Consider the following 25,507-nt stretch of genomic DNA (forward strand, 5'->3'; position numbering starts at 1 on the left):
TGTTTACTACCTAAGCATCCCCTCCACCCTATCCCAACATCCCTCAATGACGCTTCCTCAAATAGAAATGGAGATACCCACAGACAAGCTCAGGCCCTGACTCTAGCCACAGCTGATGCATGTGACTGCTACCTAGAGCCCTTGCTCATCACAAGCAGCTGTGCACCTACCCTAGGCAGGAGTTGAGGAATGTAAATGATAGCATCTTGGCATCTCTTCAGAATCACACAATGAAAAAGGCCTACTTCCACTCGTTTTAGTCATAAATATTCCAAATACACATTCTGGCCTTAATTTTACTTACTTTTTTCTTCTTGAATGAAGCCTTCCCTTTTTTCTTGTACGTAAAGACTTTCAGCAACAAGCCCTGCCACCATCCCCACTTTTCATTGATTCTAGATCATTATTTTTGCTTAATTAAATAAAGTCTCACCGCCTGTCTCTATACAACATTTTAATTTCTATTATTTCAGTGAATAATGGATAAACCTTTACAACACAATGAGAGCACCAAGCAAAGTCTACAATCAGCATATGAAAGCAGCAAATGGAAAAAGTATAGACCTGTTAAGCAAAAATAGAAGTCTATGAACAAACAGACAAAACAATGAAGCATATGGTCAGTCTTGGCTTACAGGAAGCCTTGAATAGAAAATGTAGCTTATACTAAAAGATATAACAAAAGTATAAAAGGAAATGAAAGAGGAAAAATTACTTTATTTAACCGGCCATAAATTATAGAGCTTGTCTAATAGTAATTTCAAGTAAAATTTTAAACGCAAATATTTCTTTAGATAAGTCTCTGGACAATAAATGAAATTCAATTGCTAGGCTTTTGAGTAAAGAAGACAATGTAAGAGATACTATATTACATAATTGCCACTTTCCATTTTGTGTTCACACATGACCAAATATTCTTTTTCAAAAGCAAATAAATCATTATTAACACCAATCAAGTTGAACTGAAAGTAATAAGTATCCACAAGAAGTCACAATGAACCTACAGAAGATTCTAGAATAGAGCAGCTTATTTGCCTTCTAAGAATTCTTAACATTGTAGAAGCAATAATCCTGTCAACAATGTACTGATGACTATTTACTAACAGGACCAGACTTTGAAGGAGCCACTTAAAATTATCTAACATTTGAAACTTTTTGGCAGCAATTTAACATTACCCATATTACTGGGATTCCTTATAATGGTCAAGGACAAGAGACTGTGGAAGGGGCCCATGGAATTTTAAAACAATATCCCCTGTACACCACAAATTTATTTAAATCATGTTCTTTTTATTTTTTATTTTAAATTTTCTTTAAAAAATTTGGAGGCCAAGGAACTTTCTGCTGAGTGTCTATGGCACTCTACAACTAGGCATACTTATGCATAAGTGAAAGGGAAGGATCCATTTACTGGCATAAGGCATGATCCCAATCAGGTATTAAATATGGAGAAGACAGCATGTTTGTGTTTTTTCTGTAGGATGCTGAAGGAGGATATTGTTCTTAAATGTGACTAGTTTTTCAGACTCAATCATGGACTGGTCTAGAAATCAATCCAATATTGAAAATAACAGTCTTCATTTAGAAATCCAGTTCTGGACATTTTCAGAGACATATATGGAAGTTAACTGCAGTTCTTTATGACGTTATGTTAGCAAGAGATAAAGTTGGGACAGGATCTAGATTTCAAACAGGTTTTAGCACATGTGTTAAGGCTCTTTTAATTGTTAAGTTAAAATTACTTTTGTTTATTCTACAATATTTAATGTAAGTTGCATTTATTGTACACCTTCTAATTGTGTTTGTGTTTTGAAATCCATCATGTCAGTTATGGAGGTCTATCAACCAGCTTTTGTTTTAGTACCCTGAGAATCACAGAACCTTGATATTCTAAAAATAGTCTGCAAGTACTGAAAGAAATAACTCAGGCTTTAAGCAGAAGCAAGAGGGTAGTGGGCTTGACTATTGCTGGTATAACAGCTTTAATTATATTAATTGCTACCAACACTACTTCTGAATCGCTTTGACACAAGAAGTTTAAGACAGCTACTTTGTTAATCATTTAGCAAAAATTGTTACTAATATGTTGAATATACAAGAGGATTTAGATAGGCTTTTGGAAAAATGGATTGATGCTCTTTATTCTATTCAGATTGTCACAAGGAGGTTTACAATTTAGGGTAAGGAGCCATCTCAAGTCTCATGCCAAATATCATTGGATTCATGTTAGTTCTAAAGTTTACAGTGGCAGTCACTATAATTAGGAGAAAGTTTAAAGACACTTGCAGTGTATTTGCCATAATTCTAACACCTCACTGGATATTTTAACTTTATATAGTGAGCATATGAATTTCATGAATGCTGCTCTGGTGAGTGTTGATGCAGTAGATACTATTGATAATATTATTCATGGCCTGAGGTCAGTATTTCTATTTTGGTCAAGCTGGATCATGCTAGCCCTTTTTGTCCTGGGAATACTTTTATTCCTGTCTATTATGTTAAAGCTTGTCTTTAACAACATCAACATGTTGGCCAGACAGAGTTACTAAGTTAACAGGCTGGCAAGCCAAGGTTGGGTAAAATTCTGCACAGAGCCTTACCAACCTAAGACATAAGTACATTACTTTGGATAATGCATATTCCATGACAGGTAAGGAAGGCATCAGAACAACCTAAGATAGGCTCAGTCTTGTTAATGAAATAAAAAGGGGGGAGAGGCAGAGAGCCTTTGGGGCTGCTTGCCAAGAATCTGACATGGGCCAAGGACAAGGAAGTAGGCTTCAGGCAGGAATCTGACATTAGGCTAGAACAAAGATGTAATTTCAGGCAGGAATCTAAATATTAGGCCAGAACAAAGTAGTAATTTCAGGCAGGAATCTAATATTAGGCTAGAAGAAAGAAGTAATTTCAGGCAGGAATCTAAATCTTAGTCTAGAACAAGGAAGTAGGCTTCAGACATGAAAATGACTTTGGGCTAGGACAGTAAAGTTGGTTTCATATATTTTAGTCACCCTGATAAGCCCTTAGAAACAGTAATCAAGGGAGTGTTCACATAACTGGGTTTAATACCTTGCTTGTTCATTGACTATTTGTGTTTATTGTATTGCTTGTTCCTTGACTATTTGTATCTATTGTATTGCGAGTTCCTCAATCCAGAACTGACCTGAATACTTGCATGTAATTAAAATGGTATAAAAGCAAAAAGGAGGAGGGAGGATGGGATAGGGGGTTCTAGGGAGGGGAAATGAGGAATGAGGATGACATCTGAAATGTAAATAAATAAAATATCCAATAAAAGAAAGATACAAGACAATAAATTATGTATAATTATGTATACATAATTATGTATAAGCAAAAAGCAAAGAAAATAAAGGGATATTTAAAAACACTTTCAACATTGAACAAAGTTAAAGTCTAAAGCAATAATATTATGGAACACATTAGTTAATTGTAGAAAGAAAAGTACATATCTAAAACTGAAGTTGCTACTCTAAATAGTTTCTTTCAATCAAAGCAAATACATAGAATGAAGAAAATATATCTAGAGAATGAAAAAGGGAAGAACTAAGGAGTGATGGGAAGAAGGGAGGGAAAAGAGAGGGAATGTTTAGGATAAGCTTACTTAAGATAACTAGCTTCCCTAAGGAACAAAGCTCAACTACTACAAATCCCAAACATATAAAATAATATAAAGCAAGAAAATTTCTCTGAGAAGATGGACAAAATAACTAAAATTAACAAATGCAAGCATAGTTAGTGATGATCACTCAAAGCTAAAGCCCCTAGTTTACTGATGAACATTAAGGATGTAGTATACCTTCCTCAAGCTACCTCCAGAAAACCTAGTGTGCCTATCAGCCAAGAGAATAAAGCTCTATTGAAACAACCATAGCCACATATAAGATTGAGAAATCTGCAAAGTACTGAATAAAGTGAAGACTATGTCAAAAGTGTAGTCTATCCAGCCAAGTATCATCTATAGAAGCTGTTAAAGGGGGATTTTGAAGAATATAATAACCCAGAAATCATAGTATTTGATAGCCTGTTAAGTTGTTGTGATCTAGTTTGGAGTAGGGAGCATGTGTATTGGGGAGTGTGTGTGTGAATGTCTTTATTATTATTATTGTGTGTACCTGTATGATGTGTGTAAGATGTGGAGGTCAGAAGACAATTTTGTAGACTCAGGTCATTGCTTCTATCTTTACATGGGTTTGGGAATGAAACTTGGGGTAAAAGACTCCCACATGCACTTGATTCACTAAGCCACCTTACAGGCACTGTCATAGAGTATTTTAATAGGTGGGAATTGAACTGAGTTTGAATACTAGAGAACAACTGAAGGTAGTAATGAAGGATAGATATATGAAGGCATTTGAAGCTAGCAGCAATACAGATGGAAAGGAACAGATACTACTATATGTGAAGCTGTAGAGTTTGCAATCAATAGCAGCTAAATTGGTATTTTCTTGTATGCACAAATCTCTCAGCTTCACAGAGGATTTAACTTCCCTAGGATGTTAAGTAACTCTTTATATTTGTATACATGCTATACCCATTTTTATCAACTTCTGAAGCTTGTTTTGTTTGCGAAAAATATTTGCAAGTCAAAGTATAACACTTTTGCTTCCAGAAATGTAAAAATTTATGCAACTTTTAGAATTGGTAATGTAATTTACACAAAATAATTGGAATATCCATTATAACTTGTGAAAATTGATAAAAAGTTTGAGTATTATTCCATTTCTATTCATGCTTCAAGGATTAAAATGCCATTTTTAAAATGGAAATTTCTTGAAACTTTACTGACTTATTTTGATGGAAGGCTATACTTTCTGAGCCATTGAGTAAAATTCAACTTCTGTGTAAAATAGTTACATTAATAGCACCTGTAGGAAAATTCAGCATTGCAATAATCTACAAAGTCTGTTTCTCTACCAATAGGAATATTGCCTTAGCAACATTCCTTATAACTTATTTCTTATACAATCCAGTATCACTCATAGCTGCTGTTCTATGTGATAAATACCATGACCAAAAGGAAATATAGTTTACAAGTTATGGTCTATTTTTTGAGGGAATTTAGGAACAAGAACCTGGAAGCAGAAGCTCAACCATAACCAGAGAGAAAGGCTACTTAGTGACTTGATTACTTCCCATACAATTAAGGAGCACCTCCCAAGGTATGGTACCACCTACACTGTAATCGAGCCACTAACATCAACTATTAACAATGAAAATTCTCCACTTACTTGCCTACAGGCCAATCTCATGAGAGCATTTTCTCAATTGATGCTGGTTTGTGTCAAGTTGATAAAAAGCTAACCAGCACAGCTTTAGAGACCTGACTGAAGGTTTTATGATGCCCAGAAGGAACTTCCCATCTTCTAACACAAGTCATTTCTGTTCTCTTCCTTACCCCTCTACCATTTTCTTCTTTCTTCTTCTCATAAGTTCCTAGTCTTATCTGCTACTTGATATAAAACAACTCCTTTAATATTATGACATTTGCCAGCTTAGTCCTGAAAAAAGTGGGGTTTAGATGATGAAATTCCAGAACGTAATTGAGAAGTATGATTTCCCTTAATCACAAATCATAAAAACACAGCCAACGTGAAAAACCCAAGCAATGTGTCTCATCCAAAGATCACCAGGCTTATAGCAATTGCTCTCATTGAGAACATTGCATATGAAACAGAAGAAAGACAATATCCAAGAAAAAATACTCATAAACAAAGAAATTAGGAAATTAAAGAGGACATGGATAAAGCCCAGAAAGAACTTAAAGAAGAAAGGACTAAACTCCTGATTGAATTCCAAGAAAACACAAACAAACTTCTGAGTAAAATAATGAGGACAATAGAGGCAATGGAATCTTAATTCACAAAGGCATAGAAATACCAAAGAAAATCCAACATAAAATAAAGCTGAAAATGAAATTCTTAATAAATCTTTTTTTTTAAGGGAAGAGGAATGAAATATGTTGAAAGCCTCACTAACACAATAGATCACATAAAAGATAGAAGCAGGACTTGAAGACAAGACGAATTACACCATGTATAATAATAAATGTAAATAACTAAAATAAAAACAAATAATAAATATAAAAACACTGATGAACACATTACTCAAGAACTCCAGGGTAAATGAAAATATCAAATCTCTAAACTATGGGCATGGAAGAATTATATATCAAAGACATAGAACTCTAGCTTCAGTAAAATCATGGTAATGAACTTCACAAACCATTGAGTAAGCACACAGAACAACAACTTTCACCAGAGGGAAGAGTATCTATACAAGAATAAAAAGTAAAACAGCAGAAATAAATAAAATCTTAGGCCAAATACACCTGATAGATATCCATGTAATATTCTACTCTGAAAATACAGAATATATATACTCAGTAGTGCATAAACGTTTGTCTAAAATAGATGACTTGTTAAGACAAAAAAGACTCAACAAATTGAGGTGAATTAAAACAACTTCATGTAATTTATGTGACCACATTGAAATAAAATTTGAAATCAATACTAAAGGAACTCCAGAAAATGCAAAAACCCATTTACATTAAACAAGGCTATATTGAATGATAAATGGATCATTGAAATTGAAGTGGAAATAGCTAAATTCTTACTATTAAATGAAAATAAAACCAAGGATTATTCCAAATCCTTGAGATGCAATATAAGTGATCTTAAAAGGAAAATTTATAGTTTTAAGTACCTACATTAAAAATAGTAACAAAAAAGAGTAAAAATAAACAGCTTAAGGATAATGCATATCAAAAGTTTAGAAAAAGCCAAATCCCAAAGGAAAAAATAAATAGACATAATCAAAAATCACAGCAGAAATCAATGAAAGGAAAACAAAAACAAACAACAAAAGGCCCTGCTGTTTTGGGGCTTTTTGTTATTTTTGTTTGTTGGTTGGTTTTTGTTGGTTTTTTTTGTTTCTTTAAGATAAGTATTTACAGTAACACCTAGGTGAAGTTCAGGGAGTCTTGAGGAAAAGTGTGGGATGGAATTGAGCAAGCCAGAGAAGTCAAAGACATGGCAAGAAGACCTACAGTGTCAAGTAACCTGGAGGCTGAAAATAGGACCCCTACAAATTTGTATCAGATGTTCAACTTGTTCTTAGTGTGGGTCCCCTAACAACTGGAGTGGGAGCTGTCTCTGACTCTGTGGCCTTCCTGCCTGATTGGGCTTCAGTGGGAGAATGTGCTTATTCCTGCTGGGAGTAGCTCTCCCAGGGTAGGGTGGTACCCAATGGGGGCCTTCCCCTTCTCTGAGGAAAAAGGGAGGGGTATTGGGGCAAGAGATTTGTAAGGGGAGGTGGTGATCAGGATCCAAAGTGAATAAAAAATTATGGAAAGAAAAAAAAGAAAGGATAAATAATATTGACAAATTCTTAGTCAAAGCAAGTAAAAAAAAGTCTCAAATCATTAAAATTAGATAGACATTAAGATGTTATGAGATATCAAAGAAACTCAGAATATCATATGAACATACTTTAAAACTTATTTCAATAACTCAAAAACCTAAGATGAATTTCTACATACATCTGTCCCACCTGAGTTAAACAATGATGAGCTTAATAAATTAAACAATCTGATAATAAGCATGGGGTTTGAAGCAGTAATAAAACGAAACCTCACAGTTAAAGAGCCCCAGTCTAAACAGATTCACAGCAAAAGTATCACAAATATTTAATACATAATACAACCAATACTACTAAAATTATTCCCAAAACTATAAACAAAAAAGAAAACTTCCAAATTCCTCTATAAACGTTAAAACAGATAAGTAACAACAAAAATGAGGAACTACAGGCCAATATCCCTGATGAATAAAGATGCAGAAAATTCTCAATAAAATGTTTGTAAACTGAATATAGGCACATACTAAAAATACCATTATCAAGCTGGCTCTATTCTACAGATACAATGAATGGTTCAATATATGCAAACCTATTAATATAATAGATAAGATTAATGAACTTAAATACAAAAATCACACCAATAGCTGAATAAATACAGAAATAATATTTGACAAAGTTCAGCATTTCTTTATGACAAAACATCTAAAAATGGGTTAGAATAAACATACCTCATTGTAATAAATGCTATCTATGAGCAGATTAGAGTCAGCAGCATTCGAATAGTGACAAACTTAAAGCAGTCCCATTAAGATTATATGCATACTCTGCTACTCAATGTAATATTTTAATTATTGCTAAAAGCAGATAGGAGAGAGAAATAAAAGTAATATATAAGAAAAAGATTCCACACATCCCTGGTCAATATGATATGATGCTATAAAGAATACTGTAAAGATTCCAACAGAAAAATACTAGAACTGATTAACATGTTCAAAAAAAATAGCAGGGCACAAAATTAACACATACAAATCAGTAGCCCTAAGTGCGGAGAAAAGTTATCAATAGTCTAACCCAGATGTGACCATCAACAGCTGTAATTATTACCAACTGGGGAAGATATGCACTTGGAGAAACAATGGCATGAATACTGTGGGGATAGCCAACCTCTTTCTGATTGTATGTGAAGGCTGTTCTCAAGACTGAGCTTATGCCTGATACTACAAATCAGACCAACCTATAGTTAGGAAGGTCCTAGAGCTTAGAGGAGAAACTGTAACCATTACTTTGTTAAATTTACATAGTAGCAAACTGATTTCTATATTTGTGTCCTATACCTAGAGAAGCTACTTTTTTGCAGAGGATAGTGGTTATCACAGAAACTAACAAATGGCCAATCTGCTGAAAAATACATGACTGGAAGGTGTCCAGTCATACATTGGAAACCTACATAAAATCCCCTTCTCTTCCAGCTTAGGAAACATCAAAAAATGGAAGCAAAATATTTTTGACATCCAAAAGTTAAGGAGAGCTACTGTAAAATATTATCTTCTAGTTATAACATGATGGGACACTCATGAACTCCAAGGTTGCTATGGTTGCCTACAGAAGACCTGCACAACATCAGGTCACTCAAAATGCTAATGTGAATTAGAAAGAGCATGGATACAAGCCTCAAATACAGCTGGAAAGGGTTTTTATTTCCATAACCCTTACTCTAGTATGGCACCACTGGACACTTCTTGCCTGGCTTATCAGTAGTATAGAATCTATTCAAGATCAAGTTCAATCCAAGATAAGAGCATTTCTGGAGAGTCTGAGGAAAGAGGAATCCTTATCCACTGTTGATGGGGAAACAAACTAGTTCAGCCATTATGGAAATCAATGTGGCTGTTTCTCAAAAAAAAGAAGAGGAGGAGCAGGAGGAGAAGAAAGGAAGGGACAGAGGGAGGGAGGGGGGGAGAGAGAGAGAGAGAGAGAGAGAGAGAGAGAGAGAGAGAGAGAGAGAGAGAGAGAGAGAAAGAAAGAAAGAAAGAAATGACAATATAGCTATTCCATATGACCCAACTATTCATTCCAGAGCATATATTCATGGCATTGTGTAAACTGCTACAGAAATACTTGTTCATCCATGTCCATTGCTATAATAGAAAATGGAGTCAACTTAGTAGTCTATTTACTAATGAATGGATAATGAAAATATGGTACATATGTACAACAGAATTTTACTCAGTTGTAAAGAAAAATGGTATTTGCAAATAGATAAAGAAGCTGGATAACTATATTACATGAGATAACACAAGCACAGAAATACAAACACTGCATGTCTGCCTTCATATGTGAATACTATCACATGTGAATGCACACCATGAAAATATCACATCTGTGTAGCAGAATTCTCCCTGTCCAATTAATTTAAAAATTAATACAACAAGAAGCCTGTGATTGGACAGGGAAAAAGGAGGCAGAGCGAAGAGTTGCAGAGACAAGGAGCGAGACAGGAGAAAGGGAAGGAAGCAAGATAGAGGAAGAACAGGACGATTCCAATTTCATTTGGCTTTAACTAGCCATGGGTAGTTATAATATCATATAGGGGTAGAATAACTGGAATAACTTGTCTAATCTAGGTGGTCAGCGTGGATCATTATCAATTGTCTCTGAAATTATTCTGTGGGCATCTTGTGAACTGAGAATTTATTGATATATAAATCTGACTGATTAATTATAAGCTGCTAGAGTTTTGATTTACTGGGTTTCTGGGATTTGGGATCACTAATCACAGTGGGTGGATGGCTCAGAAGGTAAGGGTGGCTCTGAGGCAAGCGAACTGTAGCTGGGAATACCACCTCTGGCTGACCTAGAGGTGGTGAGACTTCCGGGGCAGTGAGTAGTAGCACAGGAACACATGTGAATTTCCCACAACATATGTGAATCTTTTAATTATGTCCATTCAACTCAGAGGTCTGTAGATACTGATAATATAGAAAAGTACCTTTGGATGAGTATTTGTTAAGGGATAGGGGTAGTAAAGTGTAAGTTTTATGAAAATGCAAAGGAAGAATTACTGAGGGTACAACAGCTTAAACAAAGATTGAGTCTGGAGATGCAGGGTGTGTAAGGGCAGAGGGATGGTTAATCATAATGAAGGGGCATTGAAAAGCCTATATGGATATCTACTATTTCATAACCACATTAAAATACAAAATTTCTTTAACAAAGAATTTGAAGGGAGATATTGTAAGGGGAGATAAAACTGCTCCCAGAAGATATGAGTGATTAAACATAAACCTAGTACCAGGGGTATGAAACCACATGTATTAGTTATATTTCCATGTCTGTAATAAAATATGACCAACTTCCTTACCTGCCTTTGAAGGTAAGGAAGTTTATTTTGTCCTATAGTTTCAGAGATACTGAGTCCTCATGGAAGGGAAGGCATGACATCATGGGAAGAGAAGAAAGATGAGTAATTACAATTTATACACATGCAGGAAACAGAGAGAGAGAGAAAGAGAGAGAGAGAGAGAGAGAGAGAGAGAGAGAGAGAGAGAGAGGTGGGGGGGGTGGGCTGAGGTCATAAATCCTGAATCCGGCCTCAAAATTCCCATTTTTGTCATATGTGCCCCCCCCAAATCACACCAACTAGGAAATACATTAGTCAAATACATGAGCCTATGGGGGATGTGTTTTCATTCAAGATACCTAGGCTCCCAAAGCAACACTGTGCTCTTGTCATTTCTTTTAGTTCCCCACTAGAACTAGATGTTGTCAGTGTCCTCAGTTATGTAGATGACTGGAGAAAGAGAAAAACTGCAGGATGAACTTAAGTTTCTGAGCAACAGGACGGATCAGTCTCTCATGGACTGAACCTCTAAGAGTCCTGCAGGAATATATGCATTGAGTGTTACACAAAAGGGAATTTTAAGATGGAGTCAAGGGGTTAAACAAAATGTTTCTCATACCAAAGCCTCTAATCTAATCTATATTTTTTGTAAAGAAAAACATTACTCCCGTGAAACTTTAATTCTTATTGTGCATTCTTTGCACTACCCAATAATGCAAGACATTCCAGGTGTGGCAGGACTGTCCTGTAACCAAACCCATGCAAAGGCTATAAAGCATCTCAGAAAAACAGCTGTATAGATAACAGAAATCAGCATCTGTTTGCTACAATGATTTCTTCAAGATGAAAGTACTTCTAGAAAACAACACTCACCTTGATGTTTACCACACATACAGTGAAAATCAACTATTTCATTCTAAATAACTGTTTACATTCTAGGTATGATTCTACCAGAAATCCCCTACAAGATGATGAGACCCTATTGCTGAAGAAACAACTTCCCATTCATACACTTAAATGGAACAACTAGAAGTGAGCTTGAAGCTTCCTCTCTGATAGCCAACTCTCATAGTCCCAGAAGATAGTATGGAGGCTTCTAGAAGAAAAGGGTTAGCCATGGCCTTCGATAGATATGTATACTATGATCTATAAGACCATCCTGAGTCCAGCTATTTGTGCAATACTACTGTTACAGGAATAGTCAGCTGGTTTCTGACTTGATTAGAGACCCACTACACAGGGGTAGATCAATACCCATTACTGTAAACATGATCAAAACCCATAGCAGGGAATCACAGACCCAACAGGGAACTGAACAATATTATTTAGCTAAATTAACATACCATGAATCTTCCTCTCTAAATATTATGTTTATATCCATAGACCAGTGGTTCTCAACCTTCCTAGTGCTTCAACACTTTGCTACAGTTCCTCATATTTAGATGACCACTGGTAATAAAATTATTTCTTTGCTATGTCATAAGTATAACTTTCCTACTGTTGTACATCATATGTAAAAATCTGATAGGCAAGGTATCTGCCACCCTTAAAGTGGTCAAATGTCCAGGCTGAGAGCCACTGACCTAGACAAATGCTACCCCTTGGTTTAACCAGAGAAACCTCCATTTTCAGTGCACAGTAGTAATTGAAGAGACTTGCGGCTTTATGAGTTTGCTGAGAGTAAGTGCTGGCTGAGTGATCAGCCCTAAGAAGACATATCCATCATCCCCTCGAGGGTTCAGGGAACACTGCACAAGAGTGGTCAGAAAGAATTTAAGATCCAGATGATGTAAGGAAATGCTCCAAAATGAAATGCCATCTCACTGGCAGGACACGGCCATTGCAATCAAGAATGCACAGTAGCTACTGATAATTGCACTTATAAAAATGCAATCAAACATAGACACAGGTGCAGCCCAGGAGACCATACCCCTAAACCCAGAGCTACTTGTTACTTGCTAATGAAAGATTTATGGGGGAGAGGAATCACTGTCTTCCTTTTTATATGCTCTAACTACACAACTAAACTCCAAAGGGTAGTTCCAATCTAATGGTCACACAGATGGCCCTGGTTAAACTAAAATGAGTCAGGAAATAACAACAAAATCATGACTCTGGGAAAGTAACTGATGGAGATGGAGCTGCATGTGTGTGGGTGTGAGGTAGAAAGAAGATAAGAGGTGTGGGGGAAACAGCATCAGAATACATTACATAGTGGTACGAAACTGTCAAAGAACACAATCGATTTTAAAAGACCCAAGATTAAGGTCCTACGTTCAATTCCCAATGGTATATATAAGAGGCTGTAAAGTTAACCAGTAATTCTTATTCCTTCTTTCTTCTCAGTTTCTAAATTTACTCTGTGCTTCCTTTACTTTCCTTCCTTCCTTCCTTCCTTCCTTCCTTCCTTCCTTCCTTCCTTCCTTCCTTCTTTCCTTCCTTCCTTCCTTCCTTCCTTCCTTCCTTCCTTTCTTGCTTTCGTTCTTTCTGTTCATGATGGTTTTTCATATAGCCAACTTACTTCAAACTCACTATTTAGCCAAGGATGACCCTTTACTCTCAACTCTACCTCCAAGGCACTGAGATTCCAGGTACATGCCACCATGCCCAGTTTTATGAACCTAGGCTTTGTGCATTCTAGGCAAGAAACTCTATAAATGACTTACACCTCCAGCCCTACCTCCTCCTCCACTTCCTCCTCCTCCTCCTTTTCCTCTTCCTCCTCCTCCTTTTCCTCTTCCTCCTTCTCCTCCTCCTCTTTCTCCTTCTTCTCATCTCCGCCTCCTCCTTCTCCTTCTTACTCTTCTTATTATTGTTTTAACGTGTAAGAAATTAAGAAGTTGACGTCCCTTCCTCCCCTGCCTGGTCCTTTGGGCTGGAGCAGACACAGAGTTGGGTCTGCTCCTGTCCTGTGGAGATACTGAATCCTGAGACAACCTAGAGGAGCTACTGCACTCAGAGCAGCCGGGAAGAACTCCATCTCACTCCCTAAGCCCCAGAGATACACCTGGGAGCCAGGAACATTCAGGACACAGCAGCTACCCAAACCCTGCCCCTCCGGAATTCCACTTCCCTTCCTCCCATGCCAGGTCCTACGTGCTGGGGCAGACACAGAATTGGTCTGCTCCTGTGGAGATACTGAATCCTGAGTCATCCTAGAGGAGCCATTGCACTGAGAGCAGCCGAGGAACCACTGCACTCAGAGCAGCCGAGGAGCCACTGCACTCATAGCAGCAGACACCAAGGTGGTTAGCACTTGGGAGACATCATATCCTGAGCCATCCTAGAGGATCCACTGTACCCAGAGCAGAAGGATTTCCAGATCCAAAGGTGACCTGAGTCCCAGGAGTTCCTCCACCCAGGAGATTAGGATCATAAGACCACAGAGACATCTGGACTCTGAGGAACTCTGCCACAAGCAAGATAACTGGAAATACAGACTCCAGTCTTACACATTGAGGGCAGGTAACACTAGAGTTAACCAGATGGCGAAAGGCAAGCGCAAGAACATAAGCAACAGAAACCAAAGTTTCTTGGCATCATCAGTACACAATTCTCCCAATATAGCAAGCCCTGAACACCCCATCACACCTGAAAAGCAGGATTCAGAATTAAAATCACTTTTCATGATGATGATAGAGGATTATAAGAAGGAATTACATAACTCCCTTAAAGAAATACAGGAGAGTACAAGTAAACAGGTAGAAGCCCTTAAAGAGGAATCACAGAAACCCCTTAAGGAAATGCAAGAAGACACAAAGAAGGAATTAAACAAAACACTCAGGATCTGAAAATGGAAATAGAAACACTTAAGAAAGCTCAAAAGGGAGACAACCATGGAGATAGAAAACCTAAGAAAGAGATCAGGAGTCATAGACGCAAGCATCACCAACCGAATACAAGAGAGAGAAGAGAGAATCTCAAATGCAGAAGATACGGTGGAAAATATTGACACAGTTGTCAAAGAAAATGCAAAATGCAAAAAATTCCTAACTCAAAACATCCAGGAAATCCAGGACACAATGAGAAGACCAAACCTAAGGATAATAGGTATAGATGAGAATGAAGAGTCCCAACTTAAAAGGCCAGTAAATATCTTCAACAAAATTATTGAGGAAAACTTCCCTAACCTAAAGAACAAGATGCCCATAAACATACAAGAAGCCTACAGAACACCAAATAGAATAGACCAGAAAAGAAATACCTCCCATCACATAATAATCAAAACATCAGATGCACAAAACATGGAAAAAATACTAAAAGCAGTAATGGAAAAAGGTCAAGTAACATATAAAGGCAGACCTATAAGAATTACACCAGACTTCTCACCAGACACTATAAAAGTCAGAAGAGCCTGGACTGACATCATACAGACCCTAAGAGAACACAATTGCCAGCCAAGATTACTATACCCAGCAAAACTCTCAATCACTATAGATGGTGAAACCAAGATATTCCATGACAAAACCAAATTTGCACAATATCTTCCCACAAACCCAGCACTTCAAAGGATAATTGATGGAAAACGTCAACACAAGGAAGGAAACTACAACCTAGAAAAAGCAAGAAAGTAATCTTCCAACAACCCCAAAAGAAGATAACTATACAAACATAATTCTACCTCTAATAACAAAAATAACAGGAAGCCACAATCATTTTTCCTTAATATCTCTTAACATCAATGGTCTCAATTCCCCAATAAAAAGACACAGACTATCAGACTGGATACACAAACAAGACCCAGAATTTTGCTGCATACAAGAAACACACCTCAGTGACAAAGACAGACACTACCTCAGAATAAAAGGGTGGAAAACAATTTTACAAGCCAATGGTCCCAAGAAACAAGCTGGAGTAGCCATTCTAATACCAAATAAAATCGACTTTCATACAAAATTAATCAAAAAAAGATAACAAAGGACACTTCATACTCATCAAAGGAAAAATCTACCAAGGTGAACTCTCAATTCTAAACATCTATGCTCCAAATGCAAGGGCACTTACACACATAAAAGAAACTTTACTAAAGCTCAAAACACACATTACACCTCAGACAATAATAGTGGGGGATTTCAGCACCCCACTCTCAGCAATGGACAGATCATGGAAACAGAAACTAAACTGAGACACTTTGACATTAACAGAAGTTATGAACCAAATGGACTTAACAGACATCTATAGAACATTTCATCCTAAATCAAAAGAATATACCTTTTTCTCAGCACCTCATGGTACCTTGTCCAAAATAGACCATATAATTGGTCACAAAACAGGCCTCTACAGATAGAAAAAGATTGAAATAATCCCTTGCATCTTATCAGATCACCACAGACTAAGACTGGTCTTTAATAATGACAAAACCAATGGAAAACCCACGTGCCCATGGAAACTGAACAACTCTCTACTCAAGGATAACTTGGTCAAGGAAAAAATAAAGAAAGAAATTAAAGACTTTTTAGAATCCAATGAAAATGAGGACACATCATACCAAAACTTGTGGGACTCCATGAAGGCAGTGCTAAGAGGAAAACTCATAGCTCTAAGTGCCTACAAAAAGAAGCTGGAGAGAGCACACACTAACAACTTGACTGCACAACTAAAAGCTCTAGAACAAAAAGAAGCAAATGCACCCAGGAGGAGTAGAAGGCAGGAAATAATCAAACTCAGGGCTGAAATCAACCAAATAGAAACAGAAATAACAATACAAAATATCAACAAAACCAGGAGCTGGTTCTTTGACAAAATCAACAAGATAGGTAAACCCTTAGCCAAATTAACCAGAGGGCACAGAGACAGTATCAAAATTAATAAAATCAGAACTGAAAAGGGAGACATAACAACAGAAACTGAAGAAATTCAAAAAATCATTAGATCTTACAACAAAGGCCTATACTCAACAAAACTAGAAAACCTGGATGAAATGGACAACTTCCTAGACAGATACCAGGTACCAAAGTTAAACCAGGAGCAGATAAACCATCTAAATACATCCATAACCCCTAAGGAAATAGCAGGAGTCATTAAAAGTGTCCCCACTAAAAAAAGCCCAGGACCAGATGGTTTTAGTGCTGAATTTTATCAGACCTTCAAGGAAGACCTAATACCAATTCTCTTCAAACTATCCCACAAAATAGAAACAGAAGGAACACTACTCAATTCGTTCTATGAAGCTACAATTAAGCTCATACCCAAACCCCACAAAGACCAAAAAAGAAAGAGAACTTCAGACCAATCTCCCTTATGAACATCGATGCAAAAATACTCAATTAAATTCTAGCAAACCAAATCCAAGAACACATCAAAACAATCATCCATCTTGATCAAGTAGGTTTTATCCCAGGATTGCAGGGATGGTTCAATATTCGGAAATCCATCAATAAAATCCACTATATAAACAAACTCAAAGAAAAAAACCACATGATCATCTCACTAGATGCTGAGAAAGCATTTGACAAAATTCAACATCCCTTTATGATAAAAGTCTTGGAAAGATCAGGAATTCAAGGCCCCTACCTAAACATAGTAAAAGCAATATACAGCAAACCAGTAGCCAACATCAAACTAAATGGAGAGAAACTTGAAGCAATCCCACTAAGATCAGGGACTAGACAAGGCTGACCACTCTCCCCCTACCTATTCAATATAGTACTGGAAGACCTAGCCAGAGCAATTAGACAACAAAAAGAAGTCAAAGGGATACAAATAGGAAAGGAAGAAGTCAAAATATCACTATTTGCAGATATTATGATCGTATACTTAAGTGACCCCCAAACTTAAGAGAACACCTAAACCTGATAAACAACTTCAACAAAGTGACCTGTTATAAAATCAACTCAAACAAATCAGTAGCCTTCCTCTACATGAAAGATAAACTGACTGAAAAAGAAATTAGGGAAATGACACCCTTCACAATAGTTGCAAATAATATAAAATACCTTGGTGTGAATCTAACCAAGCAAGTGAAAGACCTGTATGATAAGAACTTCAATTCTCTGAAGAAAGAAATCGAAGAAGATCTCAGAAGATGAAAAGATCTCCCATGCTCATGGATTGGCAGGATTAATATAATAAAAATGGCCATCTTGCCAAAAGCAATCTACAGATTCAATGCAATCCCCATTAAAATCCCAACTCAATTCTTCACAGAGGTAGAAAAGGAAATTCTCAAATTCATATTGAATAACAAACAACCCAGGATAGCGAAAGCTGTTCTCAACAATAAAAGTACTTCTGGAGGAATCACCATCCCTGATATCAAGCTGTATTACAGAGCAATAGTGATAAAAACTACATGGTATTGGTACAGAGACAGGCAGGAAGATCAATGGAATAGAATTGAAGACCCAGAAATGAACCCACACTCCTATGGTCACTTGATCTTTGACAAAGGAGCTAAAACTGTCCAGTGGGAAAAGGACAGCATTTTCAACAAATGGTGCTGGTTCAACTGGAGGACAACATGTAGAAGAATGAAAATTGATCCATTCTTATCTCCTTGTACAATGCTCAAGTCTAAGTGGATAAAGGACCTCCACATAAAACCAGATACACTGAAACTAATAGAAGAGATGGTGGGGAAGAGCCTGGAATATTTGGGCACAGGGGAAAAGTTCCTGAACAGAACACCAATGTCATATGCTCTAAGATCAAGAATTGACAAATGGGACTTCATAAAATTCCAAAGTTTCTGTAAGGCAAAGGACACTGTCAATAGGGCAAAATGACAACCAACAAATTGGGAAAAGATCTTTACCAATCCTACATCTGATAGAGGGCTAATATCCAATATATACAAAGAACTCAAGAAATTAGACTCCAGACAACCAGATAACCCTATTAAAAAATGGGGTATAGAGCTTAACAAAGAATTTTCAATGGAAGAAACTCGAATGGCCGAGAAGCACCTAAAGAAATGTTCAGTATCCTTAGTTGTCAGGGAAATGCAAATCAAAACAACTCTCAGATTCCATCTCACACCAGTCAGAATGTCTAAGATTAAAAACTCAGATGATAGTAGATGCTGGCGAGGGTGTGGAGAAAGAGGAACACTCCTCCATTGTTGGTGAGACTGCAAGATGGTGCAACCACTTTGGAAATCAGTCTGGCGGTTCCACAGAAAATTGGACACAGCATTACCTGAGGATCCAGCTATACCACTCCTAGGCATATACCCAGAAGATGCTCGAACATATAACAAGGACATATGCTCAACTATGTTCATAGCAGCTTATTTATAATAGCCAGGAGCTGGAAAAACCCAGATGTCCTTCAACTGAGGAATGGATTCAAAAAATGTGGTATATTTACACAATGGAGTATTACTCAGCTATTAAAAACAATGAATTCGAGAGTTTCCTAGGTAAATGGATGAAACTAGAAATTATCATCCTGAGTGAAGTAAGCCAATCACAAAAGAACACACATGGTATTCACTCACTGATTATTCGATATTAGCCCAGAACATTGAAATGCCCAAGATGCAAATCACAGGCCACATGAAGCTCATAAAGAAAGAAGACCAAGTTGGGGTGATTTGGTCCTTCTTAGAAGGAGCAACAAAATACTCAAGGGAGCAAATATGGAGACAAAGTGAGGGACAGAAACTGAAGGAGGGGCCATCTGAAGACCTTTCCACCTGAGTATCCATCCCATGTGCAGTCACCAAAGGTAGATGCTGATGTGGAAGTCAGGAAGTGCATGCTGATAAGAGCCTGATATGGATGTCTCCTCAGAGGTCTTCAAGAGTCTGACATATTCAGAGACAGATGCTCACAACTAGCCATTGAACTGATAATGGGGTTCTCAATGGAGGAGTTAGAGTAAAGACTGAAGGAGCTGAAAGGGTTTGTGGCCCCATGAGGAGAGCAACAATATCAACCAACCACAGCTTCCAGGGTCTAAACCACCAGCCTGGGAGCACTTAGGGAAGGATCCAGGGCTTCAGCTGAATAAGTAAGAGTGGAGGGCCCTGCTGGGCATAGGTGGAAGATGAGATCCTTGACCTCATGAAGGCTGGACGCCCCAGGGGGTGGGAATTCTGAGGGTGGGGAAGTGGGAGTGGGGTGGTAGGTAGGGGTTACATCCACAGAGAAGAAGGAGGAGGGGTAAGGGGATAGGGGGTTCCCAGGTGTTTGGGGGATGGGGTAAGGGGACAACATATGAAATGTAAATAAAACATCCAATAAAAAAAATTTAAAAAAAAAGAAATTAAGAAGTTAAGACATCAGTCCTAATGACAGACAGTCAGTCAGACAGACAGAGAGATGATAGATAAATAGATGATAAATAAATTAGAGATCGAGAAAAAGAAAGAGAGAGATAGACAGAGACAGAGATATGTCAGGGCTTCAGGTACCCTTTTCACATTGAGTTTAACTCTGAGAATGTTGTTTTGGGATGGACTGCTAAAAACTTACTTCTTGCCTGCTTTTAATAATTCCTCAGAGAAATATCAGGCCATTCATGTACTAAGAGGTACATTTTTCTGCACTCATAACAATGCCAAGATTCTACTAACATCAGTTCTTTTATGTTTTTCTAGTAAGACACCATCCAATGCATAACTCACTCCATCCTGCTGACCAGTGACCTAGTTAAAAATGAGGGCAAATAGTTGGATCTCTGTCCTTTGATGGCTTATCTTGTTTACCAGTTCTCATATGCCACTCTGATTAACTACCAAATAATTAATAATAATGGTAATAATAATAAAAATAATAAACTTTCAATCTGGTTGATAAACTATGTTCAATAACGGTGCTAGCCCCCCTCATTAGCTTATATTCTAGCATGAAAAATGCTAAATAACACACTGACCTTTAAAAAGCAAGCCAAAGGATACATCAGGAAGTTCAGAGAGGCTCAGTTTCCGAAGCTATCTTTAGCCTCTAAATTCATTCTCAACCTAACATAGCTTATAATCACATTCATTTGTCCTTGCTTGGATAGTTGTAGCAGGCATGTGTCTTTTATAAGCTTCTTCAAATACTTTTGGAGCAAAGTGGGGTTATAAATACAAGGGCAGTTTACTCCTGACAGAGTGCATTAAGAGTTAAAACCCTGTAATTGCATTTTTACATGCAATGAATAGAGATGTAGCACGAAAGCAGGAAGGGATAATGAATGATGACAAAGGGTGGTTTTGAAGCTCAGATCTATTTTTGGGGACATAGAGATGAGCAGCTTGATCATCTGAACTTAGAAAGGGCAGAACATCAAGGTTATCATCTTAGCTGTTGGGAAAATGATTGCACAAGCTTTAGCAAGTGGCCTGGAGCAGGATCTGTGTTCAATGACTCATCTGAGAGGTGGCCCTTCCATTAGCTCCCCAACTATAATAGTGAGACATTCATTTAATTCTGACTCACACCGTTAAATGCCATACACTGAATCACCAATCCTACTACATAAAGTGCCTGGCTTTAATGTCTGTATGAAATACTTATCCAGGCTGAAAAATATCCTCTGGGGCCGGAGAGGCACTAAACACTGGTTACAGCTAGTTGCCTTGGAAGTCACAAATGAGTTCAAGTTCACTGTCTTCCTAGATGCAAGATAAAGCCCAAATAGTCAGCACATTTTATATCCTTAGGGTGCTTTATGATCCTGCTTATACCTTTATTGTGTGTAATAAAATTTCTCAATAATCTTGCTTCTAGTAATTCTTAGTTTTAAAAATATTTCTCTTGAACTACATGTTATCTGCCTATTTATGTTGCATTCCAAAGGGGTGTTCTATATACAGGGGCGAAAAGACATGCTACAAGGACCTTCAAACTGTCCAGATGTTTACTTGGGTGCATGCATCATATAAATCTAAACTGATGAGAACAGTAATGGCCCAGCACAGTCTGTCTTACTTGGTGAACTCTGAAGGGAGAAAAATAAAAAATGTGCTGTTTTTGGAAGTTATGAATTTTAACAACTCAAGAAAAGAAAACACTTTTCGAATTTTATTGCTTTGATTTTGTGGACAATAAAGTTGACTTCCCACAGTGATTTTCTTCCTATGTAACACAAAAACATCATTTCTGCTTCAAAAATAAGATCCAAAAGTTTGTTCAGTGATAAAGCTATGTTTGTAAAAAGACAAAAAAAAAAAACTTGTAGTCCCAGGACACATTAAACAATATGACCACATTTTCTGTTGCTTTTTTTCTGAATCCTCTAGTAGATATATACACCTTTGCATTAGCTCCCACACATCTTAAATGTGGGCAGATGGGAAAATCTCTGCTTCCTCCACTTCTATGAATTTATATAAATTTATAGAAAGCTCCATGAAACACAGCTTTGGTCACTACGTGATGATAGATTAGCAAAAGGATTCCAAACAAGACACAGCCTCAACAAGCCACAAAACCATTGAGACTGAGTTATCCAGCTAGCTACTTATTCTGATCAGTAAGTAGGAATTCTCAGAGGTCGTGCAGGAGGAACAAATGGTGCTGTCGTTACATAGTGCTGGTCTCATCCAACTTTTTGACATTGTGACAGTGTGTTGTCCTCTATAAAAATGTGGGCCTCATTCATATGTATGTTACCTATGGCAGATGTGTGCCATAGGCAACAGGTAGCACATACCAGATACAAAAAAATTACCTATCTTTACACCCCATAGAGTGAAGAAACTCTGAAATCCTGCACATATACTTGGAAGGGCCTTAGAATTTTACCTTCTGGAATAGGTGTTGTCAACAGAGATATGGTGCTTGGCCACCTTTCCTCAATTTTCTGTGTGTGTACTTGAGTGGAGTGCTTGATCCTATACGCGCAACTGTCTGAGTTGTTTCTGCAGTAGAAGCCAAAGTTAATACCTGTTTATCATCCACAACAGACTCATGCTAAGATATAACTAACATATTCAAAGTATTTCCAGGGATCCTGTCTTATACATCATTAACAGCAACTACTATTTTTTCTACTTTCTGCTCATCAGAAAACTTAGCCTACTTGAGATCAATACATCTTGGTCTTATTCCCTTCAAGCCTTTATAGCTATCATTTTTCCAACAGTTGTATAATTTTGGATATAAAAAGGAATAGCATCTATTAAAAAATTCCAAGTGGTTGTATTTACAAAGACCAAAAGAAAACAGAGATTATAATCCTCTCTAATCACTGTCTGTCCTGACCTATGTATTTGCCTTTGGCCACATCATACCAAGTTTTCTAAGGAACTTCTCTTAAGTTGTTCTTTTATAATTCTACTCCCCTCTGACACTGTCATATCAAGCATTCTCTCAAATGCCAGGCTAAGTCAAGCATCTATTTCTTCCCTAAGCTTTCTACATTTCTTAATATGGTTCCCTCAGAAGACTAGTGAAAAGGAGTTATTTCAACAGAGCTAGAAACAGAGATTCTTCATGGCACCAAAGAACAGCTTGGAATTTTCTTGGCTCAAGTGGAAGTACCAAGTTCAGCATTTGTAAGAATAAACATTATTTTCCACAGAGTGCATTTGGTCTCATAACTTGGCTTAATTCAGGGAATTACCCAAATGAAAGGACTACTCCGTGTTTTCATACGCTGCCAAATTAGTACAATCATTTAAAATGTTAAATAAGAATTTTTGAAAGATTTCCTGGAACCACTGAAATAAATACCTTTAAAGGCTGGTGTTTATAATTTATCTTGTGGTACTAACACTAAGAATGTGGTTATAATCTGGCACAAAAAACATTTTCCTGGATGAGCATTCATGTCTTTGGGACAGTTTCAAAGGGGACTGCCCAAAGACAAGCAGATTAACAGCTAAGGCTATCCAGTTCAAATGCCGCATGTGTTGGGGGTCTTCCCATCTACTGCAGAAGCATTACATCTGATCTTGGGATGCAAATCTTCTTTTCAGGACCACAGGCCAAAGAACATCACTACTACCTTTCACTAAACACCTCTTCAGAGGCTGCCCACCTCTGAAGACATCAGGATTTTTCTGTGACTAAATGAGCCTTCTTAGCAACTTCTCAACTTCTTCACATCTCAACTTAGTAGACAGTTGAATAATTTGGGCATTTTATTTGAATGTCTTCCTCTACATGACCAGTGAATGGTATTTTGACTACTTGATTCCAAGATTCACTTGTTTTTAAGGACTTCCCACAATCTTCTTCTGACAAAACTTTTTATACAGTGATTTATTACTTAAGCAAAAGTCACCAGTACATATTCCTCATGAAGTAAGAAACTGGGCCACCAAATACTCAGGTTTATTTATGATAACTACATCTTTATCATCTCATGTTAACAGTTTCCTGTTTGCAAGGTAACATCCTGTTTACAATGGGGAAGGCTGCCAGTATGCCTATGATCTCACTCCCACAAGTAAGGCAATGATTCAGTGTGTTTCTTGCAAATTCTTTAAGAAAATGTTTGTCTCCCTTCCATCAACTGTCCAACTTCCTCCTCACTGGTCCAAAGATCTCTCTACGTACCTCCAGGGGCAAAGCTAGGTCCATTTGCAATCTGGCCCTATAAATATTTAATAAAGACATCGAGAGGAGAATGCCTAGAGATCCATCTGGTAAACTGCTGGAGACAAACCAGACATTTGAATTAACTACAGAATAAGCCTATTATGTTGTCAGGGTTCGATAGCGGGCCAGGAAGACACAGCTGATCCCACATTTCAAGTGAAGGAACACTGTGATAGGGATGAAGCAGGCATGTGCAGACGAATATAATGTCTGCCACCACATAAAGCTAATTCCTTATACAAATCAGTCAACAAAGGTCGGACCACTCTAAAACAACACAGCTAACTGTGGTGTTTACAAGAACCTGCGGCTCTCAGTTAAGCCCCAGTGCTCTAAGTCTGGGTTCAGTTACTATCCCTCGAAAACAAACAACAACAACTACAACAACAAAGAAAAAAAAAAACAAAAACCTCGATGCCAGGAGAAACACAGAAAGTGCAAATGTGATGAGGGTGTGTTCTTTGGTTGCCATTTCAACTCTGGAAAACTGAATTTCAAGATCATTGTAGAAGCCAAATACACAACCACAAACCAACTGCTGACATGCTTTCTGTCATGTGATGAAAGATGCTACTTGTGTTTCAGAGAACAGAAAGGTATCAGAATTTCTAGAAAAATGACTAATGGTTCAGAAAAAGTAAATCTGTCCCCACTAAAGCAGACACAGCTCTGTTGATATGGTGAGTGATGAGTAACAACTGATTTAGAGCTTTTATGTTTTCTATCTCAGTTCTCCTTCTGGAAGAATTAAAATAAATAGATAAAATTATGAAAAGTGCAAAGTTCTGCACAATAGAAAACACTCGTTTCTTCCTTTTCTCTGTTTCTTCTGCCCTGACTCACAAATGTGGGGAAGAAAATTTCTTCAACTAGAAGTATCCATAGGTTCTTGTTTCTAGTATTGTGTCTTCTGTCCCTCTACTTTTGACCCAGCCTGTGACCCCTGCAACCGTGATCTTTAGACATAAAAGGAAAGGGCATTCATTATAAGAATCCCTTTAAGGCAGTTTCCTTGAGGGCGAGATATTATACAAAACAATGTTTGACACTGAGAAAATAAAGCCATGATTCGAAGGTCAGGATGCACTCAAATGCATAATTCTAGAAGAATTGTCCTCTCTGTCTAATCCCAAGCTTCAGCTTCCAAGAGTCACAAATATGCATACATCATAACTGAACAAATACATACATGTGAACATACAATCCCACTGGCATGAATAAAAGCTTTCTAGGGGCTTCAGGTAAAGACAGGGACTCTATGTATCTCCAATATATTTCAAATGAGAAGATGTATGTACCCAGAGTGTCACACTTT

Source organism: Grammomys surdaster, unplaced genomic scaffold, assembly GCF_004785775.1.
Source record: "Grammomys surdaster isolate TR1022 unplaced genomic scaffold, NIH_TR_1.0 348, whole genome shotgun sequence".
In the NCBI taxonomy this organism is placed as follows: Eukaryota; Metazoa; Chordata; class Mammalia; order Rodentia; family Muridae; genus Grammomys; species Grammomys surdaster.